This window comes from Budorcas taxicolor, chromosome 7, assembly GCF_023091745.1.
Source record: "Budorcas taxicolor isolate Tak-1 chromosome 7, Takin1.1, whole genome shotgun sequence".
In the NCBI taxonomy this organism is placed as follows: Eukaryota; Metazoa; Chordata; class Mammalia; order Artiodactyla; family Bovidae; genus Budorcas; species Budorcas taxicolor.
In genome coordinates, this window is record NC_068916.1 from 56,872,677 (window position 1) to 56,893,034 (window position 20,358).

Consider the following 20,358-nt stretch of genomic DNA (forward strand, 5'->3'; position numbering starts at 1 on the left):
ATCTACAGGCGGCTTTTCCTAGACCCCAAAGAGGTGAATTGCATTTAAATATAGTATGCCTCCACTGAGGGCGTCCTGCTGTTCTTTGGGGACTTGAGCATGGGTCCTGTTCTGCCTTGTTTAGCTCCAGGAAAGGACAGGTGGGAGTGCAGATTCCTGCCTTGGCTAGGAAGGTAGACTAGGTGACCTTGCAGACGTAATGATTCTATGTCTCAAGACGACTGCCCAGACCAAGGAATGGGAGCTCATCCTGCCCACTCTCGTCCCAGTGTGGAATGTGCGCCCCTCATTCCCTGTGCTCTGTGTAGAATTTCTATGATGCTCTAAAGCGGGGTTCAGCCGGGGGATCACAGTGGTAGAATGCTGGCGTTACTTCTTTGACCTCAACATCTTAGAACAGCTTCTGCCAGACCACTAGTAGGCACTGTATATTTTTCCCCTCCATTGAGTCACAATCCTGGCTGCCAAGGGAGAACTTCTGGGAAAGGTATGAGACGAATGCTGTGAACATTCTAAGAACCCTCTAAACCAAAGAGAGCCAGCTCCCTGGCTTTGCTCCAGACAAGGTCAGAGAGAAAGCTGACTGCTGTCATACTTGAAGCTTCTCAATTTGTTTGCCCACATACAGTCCTACACAGTAGATAAGCAAGAAGCATGTACTTATGGAGAGGGTCCTGTATGATACTATGGACCATCGTTCATCCTTGGCTCTAGACTGACTTCCCCAAGAAAACACAACATGCTTAGAAACAACTTCATAAGGGGTTTGAGTTTAGATATTCATTCTGTTTGCACTGCAAACAGTCTTTACTTCCACTGATTTCTTCTATTTGGGGCAGACTAGATGTTTCCCTGGGTTGCAGGATAAGGTAACAATGTTATGGGGAGGGTGGCAATCCAGAGCTGGGTGGGGGTCTCTTCTAGAGGAAAGTGTCTGTAAAAAGGGACTGGACAAATAAAGTTGGAGAGGAAAGGGAATAAGAAGGAGGAGATGATGAGAATGAGAGAGAAAGACAGAGGGTTAGGGAATGAGTCAGGGAAGAAGACCAAAGAGAAGATCAACCTTGACATTCTTGGCAGGTGGGGAAAGAAGGGCGGAGTCTGCAAAGCTAGGTAATCCCACTAAGATGGGGGCTGACTGAGTGGGACAGCCAGGCAGAGCCTTGTAAACAAGGCTAAAGGGCAGCCCAGGGAGCAGAGACAATGCTGTAAGACAAACCATTAATTCTCATTAAACTTAATTATTGTGATTTAACATTTATTGCATGCCCATCAATGTGGGCACTTCAGTGCATGAATGCCATTTACTACTAAGCCTGGATATCATTAAAAAAAAAAAATAGTCAAGTCTAATTAGACCTTCTCCCTGGACAGTTCTTAAAGATACTGGGATTAAAAACATTTATCTTTTACATACCAACCACACACTTGGCAAATTGAATTATCCAGACTTTTCCAGACCTTCATAAAACACAAACAAAACCATCATTCTGCCAAGAACTACTGCACATGTCAGACCTTTGGGGTCGCTAGGGCCAGTGTGGCAACACGTTCTGGTGCTTCTGTGAGATACTGACCCATGTCTACTCCACAAAATCGTCACCCCAACTGCATGATTCAGTGAGGTGGAAATAGTCATCCAGACAGAGAAATGGAGAAAAGTCACCAAGGCAGGCAGGCATCGTATGATTTGTCAAAATATGAGTACCTACCCCTCGTATTTACCCCAAAAAGTACTCTCAATGAGTTTAGCAATCTGCCCCCAGAGCAGCAGACGTGACCTGCCCAGACAACCAAATATTTACTCTGTGCCTCAGTAGCACTGGAGCCAGTTACTTTTTAACTGATGTGGCTGAAAAGCAGGTTTGAGTGTAATGAAGACACAATCCATGCCCTCCAAATGAAACAGAATATTCATTCCATTGCCCACAATCTCTATAGAGTAACCTTTCTGAGAATTGTAAGCAATGCCAGACTGGCCACTCCCATTCCATCCAGCCCCCTTTCCCCTGCTCAGCAGCAAACACCCTCCCAAACAAATCCCAGCTCTGCCGAGTCACCTGAGGATTTGAAAAGGGTGGTAAAGCTGAACTCGCTGCCACTCCCTGTCATTTGTTCCATCACCCTGTTGGACACTACATCCTCTGCTATAATGTCCGCCATAACCTTATAAGGCAAATGTAACTCTTCCAGTTATAGAGCCTGGGGAGCCGAGGCTTGGAGGGTAACCGCAGACAGTGGCAGAGCGAGCTTGCAAGCTGCCCTCACCCTGAGTTCAAGCTATCTAACTTCAGAGCCCAATCGGGACTGTGCTCAATGAACCAAAAGACCAGCCTTGGTGGCAGCTCACCGCCTTCAGACCATAGAGAGGAGGCACAGTGCGGCGGCCACAGTTGCCGGCTCTGCTGCACACAGACTAGCTCCAGTCCTCATTTGCCACGTGCTAGCTGTGTGATGCTGGGCAAGCTACCTGACTTCTCTAGGCCCTGCCTTCTTAAAAGCCATGATAATAGTGCCAGCCTCACTGGGTAACTGTGAGGGTTAACTGAGGTAACGTAAAGTGACTGAAGTCATGCTGGTACATAGTGAATACCTGAAAAAGGTTAGCCTTGAATGTTTTTAAGGAAGTGGGCTATTGAAATTCCAGGCAAGAAAGTCTAAATAAGGGCCTGCCCAGGGCTGTGGTGCTAAAAGGAGCCCAAGTAACCTAGTCATGGAGGTCAAGACACAGTCTAAGCTGAGTCCTGAAGGACAGGAAAGAGTCAGGCAGGCAAAAGGATGAGAGAAAGGGTGTCCAAGCGGGGTAAGAAGCACTGGCAATGGGTTTAAATGTAGCAACCAAGTCAAGTTCTCTTGTCCCCAAGCACAAAGAATCCACTCCTGTGTGGAACATTCCAGGGATCCCAGGTGGGTGTGGAACACCTCACGTCTGAAGCCAGACATTCCTGTGAGAACTCTATACCCTCAGCCAAGACTCAGAGTCCCTAGAAGAGGTCCACCTTCACCCTGTGATCAGCCCTGACACCTCAGTGCAAGGAAGGCTGCTATAGGCAGGCTGTGCTGGGGCAGGAACAGAGGGGGGACACCTGAGAGATGAAGGAGGGGCACAACCAGTTGAGGACAGACTCTGAGGACCACACTTGAGGAAATGGTTGCCGTAAGCAGCTAGTGGTAAAGAAAACTGCCTGCCAGTGCAGGAAACATGAGACCTTCAATTCCTGGGTCAGGAAGATCCCCTGGAGGAAGGCATGGCACCCACTCCCATATTCCTGCCTGGAGAATCCCATGGACAGAAGAGCCTGGTGAGCTACAGCCCGTGGGGTTGCACAGAGTCAGACACGACCAAGCACGCACACACAAACAGCATCAAGGTCCTCACTTAAAGCCTGTCTCCTTCCCGGCTGGCATGGGACCATCTACACTTCCTCCCCCGCCCACTCCCATAGACAGAGCTTCTGCAGGAAGATCTTAAAGCAGTGGTCCCACCTATGACTCAGTGAGAGGCCGAACTAAACACTGACTTCTGACTCACAGATTTTCAGCTTCCCTGGGACTTTCAGAAAGTCCGTCTACATCAGGCCCACATTCCTGATGGGCACCCATCCAGAGGGAGCTGCGTCAAGGTCAAGATTTCAGTGAAATGGACACGTGCTCTTCAATTTGCCTTGACCCCAGCAGCCTGCTTCACTCACTCACGTACCTGCACCTGTGTGTTCCCCTCCAGACTATGTTCCACTTCATCTCAGAAGCATCTTAAACCCCTTCTACATAGAGCTGGGTCCCCAGATATCAGCTGATCCAGGCACACAGGTCTCAGGAGCATAATGGTCCCTGCCAGGGCCCTACAGGATGCTGTTCAGTAGTTTTGGGGTGGGGACTAGGCATATGTGTTTTCAACAAGCTCCCCAGGTGATTCAGAGGTACATAACAAATGAGAGAAAGTTCACCTTTCTTAAATGGTATAGCAGTGCTGACATTTGGCTCTGAAATTCAGCAGGAATATGGTCACACTGGTTGTCAATATATTGAAAGCGTCCTGTACTGATAGGTGAATAGTAGATTCTCTGAGCTCCCCAGGGCTCTCCCCACTCTCACACCCTGGCTCTTTCTCCAGGTCCTCCCCATCGCTGTCCTGTCCAAAAGCTAAGGCCAGCTGCAGTTGAGACCCGCAGCAATGAAACCCTTCTTCATTCTGATTAGCTAATACCTATGACATACTGGGGTTCCCTGGTGGCTCAGACAGTAAAGACTGCCTGCAGTGCAGGAGACCTGGGTTTTACCCCTGGTTGGGAAGATCCCCTGGAGAAGGGAATGGCTACCCACTCCAGTATTCTTGCCTGGGACATCCCACGGACAGAGGAGCCTAGGGTCACAAAAAGTCAGACACGACTGAGCAACTAACACTTTCACTATGTCATAATGATTCTGAAATGTCTGGACTGTTACCCTGTTGTACAGAGTAAGGCCCAGAGAGGTCACTCAGAAGTTGAGAGCACTACTATCAAGCCCAACATTCTTCCTGGCCCCCATCCTGGCCACTGTTCAGCCCTTAACATTTACCTTTGTAGGCCCTCAGCTGAAGCAAGGAGCTGACTTGGAGGACAGGTGTTTCCATGCCTGTTTACCTGTCTTTTTCAGCTAAGAGTTTCCTAGGTGTAAATGATAAACTTCAGTGTCCCAGCTCCTCTGGTCTCATACAGGCAGGTAAGGAAGCATGTACTTGACTTCAACAAGATGAACAGGCCCCCATCTTGATCCTCTCACTGCCTCTTCACACAGGCCGGCCCCACAGAGTCCGACTCCCTTCCCGGGGAGCAAGCAGCTGAAACAGGCAGGATAACAAGGGCCTCGCCAGCTGGGAGCACGTGCTTAACAAGCTGGGCCCTCCCGGGGCAGCAGCTGCTGCCACTGAGGCTTCTCTCGCTTATGTCTTGAGAGTGAAGGCCCCAGTTCCCCCTCAGGTTGAGTGAAGGGAATGTTAGCACTTGCAGAAACCTCTTAGGTGACCATGAAAGACAGTCACTCAACAGGCAGGACCAAGTTGGGGAATTAACTCCAGAGAGCCTTACAGCAGGTTGGCGTCATTGAGCGTAAAGCTCACAAGGACGTTTTGCCTGAAATAGAACAATGTTAAATGATGATCAAGCCATCTGCTGTTTGCCAAGCTGTAGTATCGTGTCCTAGACCAGAGTAGAAACACAATGTTCCCAGGAAGCCCTTCCGCTGATCGACCTACACTTTGACAAATGGAAGGCAGCAGAGGTGGGATCAAAGATGATGGGATGGAGGACATGGAGGAGCATTGCAGATTCACCCATCGATCCATCCAACAGCAGTTAATTCACCACGCACCCTGGCCCAGGCTCTATGAGAGGCAACGAGGATAGAGTAAACAGGATAGATAAAATACAGATGGCCCCCACAGAATGGTGTTTCTTACTACTTCTTTTCTGAATCTGGGCTCCTGTCTGCTTTTCTCCCCTTTTATAATTAAATGTCCTATGCTGGTAAGTCGCTTCAGTCATGTCCGACTCTGTGCGACCCCATAGACGGCAGCCCACCAGGCTCCCCCGTCCCTGGGATTCTCCAGGCAAGAACACTGGAGTGGGTTGCCATTGCCTCCTCCAATGCATGAAAGTGAAAAGTGAAAGTGAAGTCGCTCAGTTTGCTCAGTCATGTCCGACTCTTAGCGACCCCATGGACTGTGGCCTACCAGGCTCCTCCGTCCATGGGATTTTCTAGGCAAGAGTACTGCCAGCGCCTTCTCCGAAATGTCCTATAGACATAATTATATAGGATCATGAAACCAGTAATCATATATCTACCACCTAGCTTTTTAAAAAATAATTGAAACTTGCTGTGTGCTTCTCCCAGTTTCATTCCTTCCTTCCCCACCTCCCACTTCCCTCACAACCTCTATCCTGAATCCCATGTTTATCATTCCCATGTTTATATCCCACTCATGTACCATATGGAACTTTCAGCACAGCTCATAGAGGTACTCAGTAAACACTAGTCAAAGAAGATATTGCAACCTGAGGCCATACACACCCAGCCTGAATATTTAAACTCCCATCTGGTTACTGTCATTGGGACTCAAACGCTTTGATTTATTCCTGGGATTTGAGATTCTGATGCACTGGCATGTCTGGTTTTGAGGCATTCGAGTTTAAAGGGGTTTTTACAAGAATTCTTCCTAGTACAGCTGCTTTAGGAGACCCTGTTGCTCCTGAATAAGGAAAATATGGGCTGTGACTGTGCCTACATTCCTTGAATATAGGGTTTTCAACACAGCTCTCCTCTGCACCTTGCCTGGAGCCTCTGGGTAGCCAACTGCAGAAACCAGAGTAGCTTCTCAGATTCTGAAACTAAAACACATCTTGCTGCTGCTGCCAAATCCTTCCAAGAACTTCATGAAATGCTCAGAGAAAAATTATCTTTGTCCACAGACTACAGATCAAGAAACTGAGACTCAGGATGTTTCAGCAACTTGACTAAGGTCACATAATGAGTTTGAAATGGAAGGGAGACTACTAACTCTCATCCAGTGATAATTGTTACCATTTACTGAGCACCTGCTGTGTACCAAGCACTGTACATGTGGCATGCCATTCAATCCTACCCAACCCTATGATGGCAGGTACTGCTGTTATTCCATTTTAGAGAGTAGAATTATGGCCCAGAGGTCAAACGATCTGTCCAAGGTAACAAGGACTAGAACCCAGAACTCTTAAATCCAAACCTTAATCTAAAGTCACCATGTCCCAAGCATCCCTGGTGGCTCAGTGGTAAAGAATCTGCCTGCCAATGCAGGAGACACAAGTTCAATCCCTGACTCAGAAAGATCCATTAAAAAAAAAAAAAAAAAGAAGTCATCATGTCCCTCTTCTTCAGTGGCAACTGTAAACACACAACATGTTGAAGTTGGAGAGGATGCAAAATGTGTGTGTTCTGCAGAAACCACAGGGATGAAGATGGAGATGGGAGTGGGGGGATGGTTTAACTCGGGGTGAAGCCCTCCCAGAGAATTAGTCTATGGGTCTTACCAACCAAGAAGTAGGGGTGGGAAAGAAGGTGACTGAGAATATTCTGTACAGAGATATCTGAGAAGCACATCTACCCCTGTTGCAAGGGCGGCCAGGCACAGCCAACTTGAAAAAGAACCAAAGCTTGCAATGTGGTTCTGGATCATTGACATCAGAACATGATGATCATTCTGTGGTCTCTAGGTCTCTCCCTCTTCACAAGTCTATTTCTGGTTTTGCCTGTCCTCACTCTAAATAATATACAGTTCAGAAGAAGGGGGTTATGATTTCCAAAATGACCCCCACTTTCATCTTCTCTGTGGGAACAAGAGGGCTCAGAGAGCTGACATCTTCCAGTGTTCCATGCTGATATTTATCCAAAGTTCAAAGGCAATTGCTTTGGGGGAGTAAATACACACCCACAGATGCAAGCTAATTATGCAAATAGGGTCACTGCTGGATGGACAAGAGCTGCAGTCTGGTAAAGACTAAATCGATGCCAGCCAAGACCCGGAGAGAAAGGCAAAACACATTTGCAAAGGCCACTCTGTGTATCCTTGGTTAATGCTGTTAGAAACCATGCTAGTGTGACCGACTGACTTGATGAAGGCCATCTGCAATGTCAGAGTTTGACTGCTGTAGCCCACACATGTCCTAGAGGCCAGAGCCATCCTAACACCTTTCCCATGAAAACAAGGACTCCTCCCTGGACCATCCAAGTGGATTGTGAGAACTATTTGCAGTCAGGAGACTCACAAATTAGCAAAAGCAAGCTTGAATCAAAACATAAGGAGGCAGCAAAAACACCTGAAGGACCAAAGAAGAATTCAAATAAATATCACCTTCAAAGGATCATACCTAGATTCCCACCCCATTCTTGCCTGGTCATTGGGAGATGTTTTTCTTCTCTGTCTAGAAGAGACCCAAAGGACCACACTCCCTGAGGAAGACATGGTAGTCACTACTCAAGAGTGATGGCAACAGCTTCCATGACAAAGGACAGAGCGGTCAAACAGAGGGGATCATACTATATGGAAGGGAAGGCTTCTTTTAGATATCAGAACCACATTTCCAAATACTCCATCCTGCATGTTCTATTTATAAACTGAATTCTTTTTTAAGCTTACATTCAATTTAGATGTTGGCATATTTGATAGCTTGGACCTTCTTCATGGAAACCTCCAGTAAAGAACTAAATTTTAAAACATCAGTCAACAGGGATTTGGGGGTAACTATTCTAGCTGTGTTCCCAACCCACTGGAACTTAACAAGATATGGAGAAACAACAAAACATAATAGCTAGAGTGGTGGGTTTTGGAATCAGATTATCTGGGGTTTGGCCCCAGCTTGTCACTTACTAGTTATGTTTCCTTTGGCAAATGACTAAAGCAACTTGGAAAAGTTACACCACCTCCCTAAACCTGCTTTTTCATCTATAAAATGGGAATCAGAATCTCCACCTCATAGGATTCTCAGAAGGATTAAACAAGATCCTGCATGTACAGCCCCGACTGTGGTATGCAGTACATCAAACTATTCAATAAACAGTAGCTATTACCCATACATACATAGAGGCACAATTCAGAAATGGAGTATAAGAAAGAGCTAGTCTCGATCAAACACACAGATGTGCGAGAAAGGAGTGATAAAGAAGTGGGGTTTTTGGTTTGTTTTTATTTTTTTAATATGAACCATTTTTTATTTTTATTGCTTCCCTGGTGGCTCAGACAGTAGTCTGCCTGCAATCAGGGAGACCAGGATTTGATCCCTGGGTTGGAAAGCTCCCGTGAAGAAGGAAATGGCAATCCACTCCAGTATTCTTGCCTGGAAAATCCCATGGACAGAGGAACCTGGCAGGCTACAGTCCATAGGGTCGCAAAGAGTCAGACACAACTGAGCAAAATCATATATTTACTACAATATTGCTTCTGTTCTGTGTTTTCAGTTTTTTGCCAACAAGGCATATGGGATCTTAGCTACCCAACCAGGAATCGAACCCACACCCCCTGCATTGGAAGGCAAAATCTTAACCACTGGACCAGCAGGGAAGTCCTAGAAGGAATGTTTTAGTTGTCAGGAGAGCTCCACTGAGCAGAAAGAGATTCTGAAAGACGGTAGCATGGAAAATGGCTATTACATAGAGAGGAAACCACCTGGGTTTTAGAATCATATGTCCCTGGGCTCAGATCCTGGCCCTACCACTTTGTGGTTGTCTAATCTTGAACCAAGTTAACTAACCTCTCTGGGACTTTCTTTACTCATCTGAAGTGTGAAAACAATAATCAGCACTTCACAAAGTCATTGGGAAGATGAAGTAAGACATAGGCCAGGTGCTGGTGTGCAAAAGGGACCCTAGCAGTGAATTTTGCAGTTATGACAAAGACGTGATGCAAGATCAGGAGAAATGCTAGAATAAGAAAAGATCCTTCTAGCTGCCATTCATTACACGTGCACTAAATGCGAGGCATTGGTCTAATCCCTTAGGGCAGGGGTCCCCAACCTCTAATGCCTGATGATCTGAGGTGGAGCTGATGTAATAATAGTGGAAATAAAAGTGAAAGTCACTCAGTCATGTCCGACTCTTTGTGACCCCATGGACTCTATAGTCCATGGCATTCTCCAGGCCAGAATACTGGAGTGGGTAGCCAGTTCCCTTCTTCAGGGGATCTTCCCAACTCAGGGATTGAACTCAGGTCTCCCACACTGCAGATGGACTCTTTCCAAGCTGAGCCACCAGGAAACCCAAATAATAACGGAAATGAAGTGCACAATAGATGTAATGCACTTGACTCATCCCAAAATGATCCCCCTGCACCTAAATCGTGGAAAAATTGTCTTCCACGAAACTGGTCCCTGCTATCAAAAAAGGCTGGGGGCCACTGCCTTAGAGGCTTGTTACAGGGAGGTTACAAACATAGTGAAGCAGGTGACCTGGATTCAAATCCAGACTCTGCGTCTCTTCCCTGTATTACCACGGAAAAGTCATTTAATCTTCCCAACCTCTGGTCCCCTTGTTTGTAAAATGCAGGTTCTAATTGTGCTTTCTTTGATGGTTTGGTGGGGATTAAATGAGATAAGGGGCGTGAAGTCACTAGCACAATGCCCAGCTCATAGAAAACACTCTGTGACGTTAGCTGTCATGACTATTTACACATGCCTTTTCACACTTAACCTTCACAACAATCCCATGAGTTGGGTGTTATTGTCCCCTATTGTAGATCAGATCTGAGGCTCTGAGGATCAATCACTTGTCTAAGGTCACATAAAGGAAGCAGTGGGGCTGGCTCTGCAAGACTAGAAAATCTCAGCGTCTTTGTTCTTTTCACTTTTCAGATCAGCTGGTGAATGGTGCCAGGGTTGAGGCAATATGACAGTTATTTTTAAAAGCATCTCATGCCATAACCCTCATCAGTCCTTTGTCTTCTGGTTGTCCCTACACCTTACCTCCCATCTGTTGAAGGTCTGAGGTTTAAGGTTGTGTATGACCCTGAATGCAGCTAGTGAGCACCTTGGTGTGGCCCCTCTGGGGACTTGCAGCCTCACAAGGTTGACAAGGTTTATGAAATGTCCATTCTGATTTGCAAACAGGTCTGACACAGACATGCTTCCAGCTGGCTGGTGATTTCAATAACAACCCCTCCTCCTCAGTGCCAATTAACAGAAATTAAATGTCCCTGGCACACTTTGTAATTCAGGAAATGTATGTGCTGATTAGTTAAACCCCTGCTGGACATGCCATTATGACCAAGGGGCTCCAGGCCAACATCCCAGCTCTCACTCCATCTCCATTTAAAGTCACAGAATGTTTTCTTCCTGGGTAGAAATCAATGTCACCTCATTCACTTATTCATTCATCTTCATTCAACAAATATTGAGCATCTACTGTGTGTGAGGTTTTGTTCCATACAGTTCACAACAGTGAACAAAGCAAAGCAAGTAATGGTCCTGCCTCCATGAAGGGCAATAAATGGAAAATGATTAAACACACAGGATTATTTCTATATGACAGATGCTATGAAGGAAACAAGCTGGTGGGACAGACAATGACTGGAAGGTATGAGTGACATTAGGTAGAGTGGACAACAAAGGTTTCTCCAAGGAGGCCAGCTTTGAACCGAGATTCGAAGACTGAAAACTCAGACATGCACAGTGACGAGATGAACAGGAACAAGCTCAAGGTGTCAAGAAAATACATTCATTTATCAAACATTTTTGGTCATCAATCAATTATGTGTTGAATGAACAACTGGAGAATAAATGAATCCTCCCTTTTCCTGCCAAGAAGGATCTTCACAGGAAGAATGAACTTAAAGGAGATGCCACTAACTTAGAGGCAATTTGCTTCCCTTTTCTTCGGCCCCATTTCATCCCTCAAACAAGGGGCTTGGATCAGGTATTAGCATTCCAGGACTGCAGGATCATAAAAACTCACCTTCCAAAGGGACTGGCCCTCGCAGCTCTTTAAAGCCACGACTCTGCAGCATGCAAAAAGCAATCTCATTTTTCTAAGTGGTCAAATGGTTGTTTGGAATTATGTAGACAAGGCATAAAATGTCATCTCCTTTGTTATCATTAGGATACGTTTATTGAATTCCCATGCCCACGTACTCATTCCGAGAATACTTATTATCAGTTGCCAGCCTCCCTTTCCCCTTCCCTCCCTTCCTCCTTCCCCCTCCCCACCCCCAGCTCCTTCACCCTCTTCCGCTCTCCTCTCTCTGGGATAGCAATGAACAGCCCAGGCTATAGAATCAGAACACCCATTGTACCTCAAATGTGACTCACTATGTCACTCTGGGTAAGTCATTTCACCTCTCTGAGTCCCAGTTTTCTCATCTATATAGTGAGAAGAATAATAGAGGCCATCTCATGACTATCATATAAAGTATAATAAATACTGAGCTATTGTTATCCTCATTTTGTTGATTAGGATATAAGATTTTAATAACTCTATTTAGGTTTTTAAGGCAAAAGAAACTCCAGTAATGAGTGTGATCATGAGCCAGTTTAATGGTCTGTATCCACCTGTATGGTTTTCCGTTCTTTGAGATAATCAAGAAGCAGGATTTTAATACATAACCTTGAAGAGGTCGCTTAATTTATAGCAATGCTTTTGAGCCAATAATGAGAGACAGACCCGCTGCCTTGTGCCAGACACTCTTTTATGTGCTTTACTTATATTGACTGATATTTTTAAATTTTCATCTTTTGTTTATTTTAATGGGAAGATAATTACTTTACAATGTTGTGTTGGTTGCTGCTGTACAACAGTGTGAATCAACTGCGTGTATACATATGTCCCCTCTTTCTTGAGCCTCCCACCTCCCTATCCCAGCCCTCTAGGACATCAGAGAGCACAGAGCTGAGCTCCCATCAGCTATCTGTTTTACACACAGTAGTGTATATGTCAATCCTACTCTCTCATTTCATCCCACCTTCTTTCCCCACTGTGTCCACAAGTCCATTCTCCACATCTGCATTTCTATTTCTACCCTGGAAATAGGTTCATCAGCACCATTTTTCTAGAACAAGACAAGGGTGCCCACTCTCACCACTCTTACTCAGCATAGTTCTGGAAGTCTTAGCCATGGCAATGAGAGAAGAAAAAGATATATTGACTGATTTTAAAATCTCACCATAACCAGACAAAGTAAACACTATCACTGTGCCCATTTTACAGATAAGGAAACTAAGACCTAGAGAGATTAAATAGTTCCCATGGGGTCACACAGCTGGGACTTGGTGGAGCTTGGGAATAAATCCAGGCAATTGGACTCTAGTGTTCACTGGAAGCTACTTGCCACCTCATTTAAGATGAGACACCAAAGTTTTCCTGCAGACATCAGGGTTTTCTACTTCAGGTAGACCTGTCCCCTGATCACTTAATAAACAAAGAATCATCACCTGCCTAATCCTAAAGCCCCTGGCCTGTAGATACAGGACTGATATGAGCTGCTACCCAGTATAGCACAATGCCAGCCACAGGTAAATTCACACCTCCTGCCACTGATGGGATTTTGAGGTGTCTATTAAGATGTCAGTGGATCCTAGAGTTGAAGTTCTTTCTATATCACTTAGCACAACCTGGAAGGTCAGATTCATGTGGCAGTCAGCCCTTGACTGGCAGTTATTTCCTATCACTAGCCTGTCCCTGTGCTGACTCTTAGAAATGCTACATCACAATAAAGGTACTTAAAGAGCTAACAAACCGCTACTACTCCCTTGAGATCAAGAAGCAGTCGACGCAAATCACCTTGCCTGCAGTCTCAGAGGGATATGCCCCCAGGTGCTGATGTCAGGCCTGATGTGCAGACCAAAGCCGTCATTTCTGGGCCCACTGTGATAGCTATGGGTTGACCCATTTCCAAAGGCAGGTGCCCAGCTTCAGAGCCAGTACCCACTTAGGCAAAGATAAAAGAAGCAGGATATGACTAACACAGGCACTTTCCCTTTTAAGGACTAAAAGTTGTGAAGTTACTTGGTGATCCAATGGTTAAAACTCTGTGCTTCCAATGAAGGGGGCATGAGTTTGACCCCTGGTCAGAGAACTAAGATCCCGCTTGCTGTATGGCATGGCCAAAAAAGATAATAATAAAAAATTTTAAATAATAAATAAAAGTTGTGAACAGCAGGCTGAAACTCCTGCCCACGTTTGGGAGTGGACAATGGAGACAGCGTTAACTCCAGATCCTGTGTAACTGATTATCTTGATGGGAGGCAGACTCTGTATTTATGCCTGCTTCTCCCTCTGAATAAGAAGCAGTCCCATTTAGCCCCTCATGGCTCTTACCTGCTGTTATGGTGAGTGAAGCACATCAACAAAGGAGTAAGTCCTGCAATTCACTGGCAGGCCCTGAGAGGGTATAAAAGCTCAGTGGTTAGCCCAGATGTGGCTGCCTGCTTGAAAGCTCAGCCTCCTTCAGTACACTCTGTCTCTGTAACAACAAATCATAGTTTGGCCTTTCGAGAGTTGGGAGTTCGAGTCAGACTCCCCAGATTGCTGTTTCCCGTAAACTTTGCTTGCAAGATCCAACTGTCCCATGTCACCCTGAAAAGAATGAGGCTGTGATCATCACTAAAGTTTCCCCAAGGAGAAAACTGGCCTGTTAAATCAGCAGGAGTCCTTGGATAGAAAAGAAATCAGGCTCCAAAGGAAAGACATTGGACAGGAGATGGAAAATTCCCTCTCCTACTTATGTCCTGTTCTACTAGGTTTTCATGGAACTGACTTGTGGACAAATCCTGAGCCTGGGTCTTTTAGAAAACAAGTCTTTCTCAATGTTCTGGGACCACTTTCCCATTACCCTCTTAGTTTTCTCCTGTGCCCCTTCAGCATAGTCGGTTGGGACTTCATTTGCGTTGAGAAGGGCCAAGAGCCAAGCACTGGCAGCAAAGTCGTAGAGAGCAGCCAGCTCCTGTGATGCCCATCCAAACCGCCTGCCCTCACCTGGACAAGGGAAAGCCGGAAGTGTTGGCTGCACTTCCTCCTGAATGTGCTCAGGAAGAGAAGAGGCCCCAAGGGACACACAGGGAGGGGAGGACATTGGCTACATGTGTGGGGGTAATAGGGATGCAGGTTGAGTTTGGAAATCAAAATACAATATTTCAGGCTTTGGAGAAATTCTGAGGCCTTGTGAATTTTAAGTTATTTGAAATAATTTCAGATATCTATAAGTGTTGCTAAAAATGTACAAGGGATTCCTGTATACCCTTCATTACTAGGTTCCCTAGATATTAACATTTTCCTATGTATGTTTTGACCCTCTCTCTTTTAAATATGTATATACATATATACTAATTAAATGTCAAATTAAAATTTAATATAAATTATATATATAATCTTTCCTAACCATTTGAGAGCAAGCTAAAAATGTTCATTGTCCCCTAAAATATTTCAGTGTATATTTTCTAAAAACAGGGATGTTACCTAACCACAATATTATTCCAAAATCAAGAAATTAACATTGATATGGCACTATTAACTAATCTACAGCTCTTATCCAATTGTCCTATTCCTTTACGGAGAAGAAAGGTTTTAATGTCCTGTCTAGGATCCTATCCAGGACCACACATTTGTCTCTTTAGTTTCTTTTCATCTGGAACAGTTCCTTGAGTCATTGTCTGCTATGATCCTGGCATTTCAAAGAACATAGGCCATTTATTTTACAGAATGTCTCTCAATTAGGGTTTGCCTGGTATTTCTTCATCAATAGATTCAGATTGTTCATTTTTGGCAGTAATGGATAATAATCCTTACAAGTAATCAAATAGGAATCCTTGAGTCTATACTATGAGAGAGAAGGAGAAACTCTTCCTGACAGTAGAGTCCAGCTACAAAATATAGAAGGAATGATGGAATTTTATTAAAATCACCATTTGGTAACCACTACAGTAGCCACTGGCTTGGGCAAGAGTCACCCATGGATATTAAAAGTAGTAGGTAAAAGCCTGAAGAGCTCAGAGTATCTCCTCCAAAGATGCTTATTAATCAAAGTGGAAAATAGCAACTTGATAGTGGAGAATGCTGGTAAACAACCACCTTAACCCAAAGATCAAGTTGGCATCCACAAAAATGGGAAAATAGAGAGTATGTGTCTCCTGATATGATGAATGGACAACACCATATCTCTCTTGTGAAATTAAAAGACATATTACTGCCCAAACAACTTAAGAATGTTAAAGAACTGTAGTTGGAACCGGGCTACATTTACACACAATAGATTCTGAAATCCTTTTCACCTTCACAGATCCCGCCTTGGAAATCTTCCTTGGAGGAGTAGTAATAACGGGATGCTGAAGAGAACAAACCGTCTGCTTGGATGGAAACTCCTCAGTGCAGAGTTCTGGGCCATGTGATACTCCTTGGACATCAGGGACGGTACAGGAATACCAATAGGCTGGTCTCCAAGACAGAAGGAGAATAGGAGAAAAAGTAAATCTGTCTTCCCACAATATCAATGGGTGGTGGGCCAGGCTGGAGGAAACACAGGAGCCATGAGACATTACAGGTTACACAAGACCCTTGGCCCTCCTGTTTTTCTGTTCTGCTGTCAAAGCCAAATTTCCTCTTGCCAATTTCTCACACCTTGGCACCTAACCGACAAAAGAAAAGACCAGACATCAAATGCCTCCCAGAGTTGTGTCTGGCCTGTTGCTTCCAGCTCGGTTTAGACCAATGCAGGGGGGTGGTATCATAATCTCCTCTCAGGTGTTCAAGCCAGAGAGGCCAGGGCTTCTTCACAATGTCCCCAGCCTTCACCTCCTCCCTTGACCACACACGCTGCATCACTCCACTACATCTGCATTCTTTTCCATTCCAATTCCATTCTGTCTTTTCACCCTGACAATCTCTGATCCAGAGAGTTTTTGTTAGAAGCCCCACAGCATTGGCTTTATCTGCCAAACGGTAAGGGAGGAGGCAAGAGGCACAATGAGACCACAGAAAGGCTAATGCAGTGATGACATCTTCTCACACATGGTCTGTGAGGGTGCCACCAGTTGTCAGTCATCTCTTTCCTCTCAACGACCATGACTAAATGTTGGTTCCATTTTCTCTGGTGTCAATGTGGGTTTGGTTGGCTGCTCTTTAGCGTTGGAAGCAATGAATATGGAGATGCTGCCTTCAGATTCTGGAATCTACTTGTTACAGCCATGAAGCCCTCCAGCTCACCTATAGATAGGTTTCAATGACTTCACTTTTCAGGGCACTCATAGAATGTCAGAGTTGGGAGGAATTTTAACTTTGTAGATGATATACCAAAACGTTAGGTATAGGTAAGCTGTCCACTCAAAAGCAAGTTGTATAAACTGGATTGGGGAAAACAATACAACTTTTAATTCCCAGGAACCATTAGTTCACGTTGGCTAATTATAAATATGTCCTCAAGGCTCTCTTGTTCAGATTTGCTTCTTCTTAGACTGGCCTTGGAGAAGGCACTGGCAACCCACTCCAGTACTCTTGCCTGGAAAATCCCATGGATTGAGGAGCTTGGTAGGCTGCAGTCCATGGGATGCTAAGAGTCGGACACGACTGAGCTCACTTTCACTTTTCACTTTCATGCATTGGAAAAGGAAATAGCAACCCACTCCAGTGTTCTTGCCTGGAGAATCCCAGGGACAGGCGAGCCTGGTGGGCTGCTGTCTATGGGGTCACACAGGGTCGGACACGACTGAAGCGACTTAGCAGCAGCAGCAGCAGCAGCAGACTGGCCTCTGCCTCTCACATTTAGAACAGCAAGAAAGCACCACTCCCAATATTTATACATGCTGCTTTTTTCATCTTTGGAATCTTTTCACAGCTTACAGTTTCATGGAGGGTTTCATGAAGATTTAGCTTTTCCTTTGAACCTGCTTAGCCAGTAAAACAAATTTTTTTTTCCCCAAAGCACAAATTAAAGAACCTGATTTATTCCCAGCCAAATTAGAAGCTTAAGAAAAGCTTCCCCATTCCCTAAAGTTTTCATCTCTGGACTGTCAGCTTCAGAATATAGATTTCAAATGGCCATGAGTCAAAAGTGGTAGAGGTATGAGGAGGCAGATTCAGATGAATTTGAGTGATTAGAATGAGGTCAGGCCAGAAATGCACCTGAGAATAGTTTGCTAATCATTAGTTCTGAGTTTCATCTTCTGGAATTATTGCTTCTTATATTGGGTCGGGGAGAGGGTATTATTTAGAGGAAAAAAGAAGAAAGAGAAAACAGAAGAGAAAATTTCACCTTTCCATGGAAATATCAGCAGATAATCTATAGACTCTTGTGTCTCTGCTTGTTTTTTCAGTACAGTGTTTTTTAATAGACCAAAAGAGAATCTTTATGAGGTAATATGTATGTGAATAATGTTTATAGAAGGGGTATTACATGTTAGTCATTATGGACAATTGTATAAATAAACCTTAGACATGTAAAATATATTATAAAAATTATTTTATAGAGCCAGGGACACTTTTCATATCTTTGTTCTAAAACATAGAGAGTTACAGGGCTGGCAGCTTATTTCTTTGTTAGTACATGCCACTAGAAAGCCAAAAGGTGTGGTGGGGTTTCATGTGTTTATTTTCTGGTTTTGTAATTTATAATGATCTGAATGGATTACTTTGAAATGTCTGTTGCTTATGTATGGGTATTGTTTGCCCACAAGGAGTTATCAGAGATCCTTTCCACATTTTGTATCTTAGAAAATCAAAAGGAATTTTCTAGTGAGAGGAAAAATACATAGAAGAAGCGTCCACGGTTGGGTAACTCAGATTTGTACCACTGACAGTGTCTCGTAAGTCCGAGGAAATAGACAGCTCAAGATCAAGGCTGTTGTCTCTCACTTAAACACTGGATGTTGGATAACTTTTCTCCTGGGAAGGAAGCACAGATTTTTGTTAATTTCTTTCTTCATGGACTTGACAAGTTCTAGGGGAAATCAGAAGTCATGGCCCTTAAGCCACCTTGCTTCAAGACAACTCTCCACCATCCATTGTCAAAGAACCGTCCATGTATTAATTCCGTTTGATATTCCATGATTCACTGGCAATGCTTTTAGAGCCCAAAGTTTTACTTTCTTGGATTTGTGGCTCTAAAGAAGTGTTAAGTTTGCTCTACCGCCCGGGCTGATTAGAAGAAGCAAAGGGAAAGTGGTGGAAGTGGAGGGGGGCTTCCTTGTGGAGAGGTTCACTCACACCTCTAACCACCTCTGACCACAGCTGAGAGAAGCCCTCGGCCAGTAGCCAGTGCATGATCTGCCATCTGCTCTTCACACAGTGAGGGGTCATCATGTGAGAGTGGAGAGGTCACCCCAGTCTCCTTTGCCAAAATTTCATATTGTTCCCAGCTATAAGCTTGTGAAACGCAGTATGTGTTTTCGGTCAAAACAATAAAAGAGGTTTATTTTTCACTTAATAGACTCATCCCTCAGGCCTGTTTTTTTTTTCAGTAGCTGACTTGGAGAGGGGAGTACTTTATCATGTATTAAATGTCAACACTGAGCCTTTTATTGTTCCCAAAGGGCTTTGGCTGCTGGCAGCTTCCCTGGACATCCAAAAGCAGGGCTGGGAGGAGAGGAGCGACTTTGTCAGATAGGAATTGACTATTTTCAGTGGGGATGACTGGGGGCAGAGTGAGTGACACTTCCTTTCCACACTCACCAGGCTGAGTTCACCTCCTTAGAACAAATCCCAGTTTGTAAAACCACAAGGGGACCAAGACAGCCTCTTGGCCAGAAACCTTCTCTGCTTGCTTAATGCACAGCCTCAAGAGTCTGACTGCCTGTCACCTGCTAGCTGTGTGGCCTTGGGCAAGTTACTTAACGTCTCTGTGGTTCTTGTCTGGAAAATGGAACTATAATAGCAGTTTCCTGAGGAATATTAAGGATTAAATGTCCTAAAATATGTAGAGTGCTTTGAATAGTGCCTGACACATACAAGTGCTCAATTCATGTTTTACCACCTTCATAATATTTGCCCTATCCACCAACCATTTATATTATCATTTACTTAATGTTCTTCTTCTAATTAACTTAATTTTAATCTAAAACTTGATAGAAAACTTTATATCCCAACTGTAAATGGAAAAGTATATCATTTACTATGAATATAAGGTAATAGTAAATAGTAATAGTAGCTAATATTTACCAAGTCCTTGCTCCTTTCTGAACATTGAGCTAAGTGTCTTGACTTGTTAAAATCCTCACAACCCTGTGAAGTTAGTACTGTTATTTTACAGAGGAAGACACTAAGGTACTGACAGATTCGCAAATTTGCCTGTAGTTACACAATTAGTAAATGAAGGAGGCAGTTCAGCTTCAGACCCCAGGGTCCTCAGCACTGCTCTATGCTGCCATGCTAACAAAAACAAGAGTATTCTACTCACGTGGTAGATGGTGAGTGAACTAGTTTCCTACAGCTGCTGTAACAAAGAACCACAAACTGGATGGCTTAGAACAACACAAATTTATCCTCTCACAGTTCTGGAGGCTGGAAGTCCAAAATCAAGATGTTGGCTGGGCAGTGCTCCCTCTGAAACCTCTAGAAGAGGTGATGCTAAAGCTGAAGCTCCAATACTTTGGCCAACTGATGTGAAGGGCTGACTGATCAGAAAAGACACTGATGCTGGGAAAGATTGAGGACATGAGGAGAAGGGGGCAACAGAGGATGAGATGGTTGGATGGCATCACCAACTCGATGGACATGAGTTTGAGCAAACTCCAGGAGACAGTGAAGGACAGGGAAGCCTGGTGTGCTGCAGTCCATGGGGTGGCAAAGAGCTGGACACAACTGAGCGACTGAACAACAACTCCTACCTTCAGGTACCCCCAGGCATTCCTTGGTTTGTGGTAGCATCACTCCAGT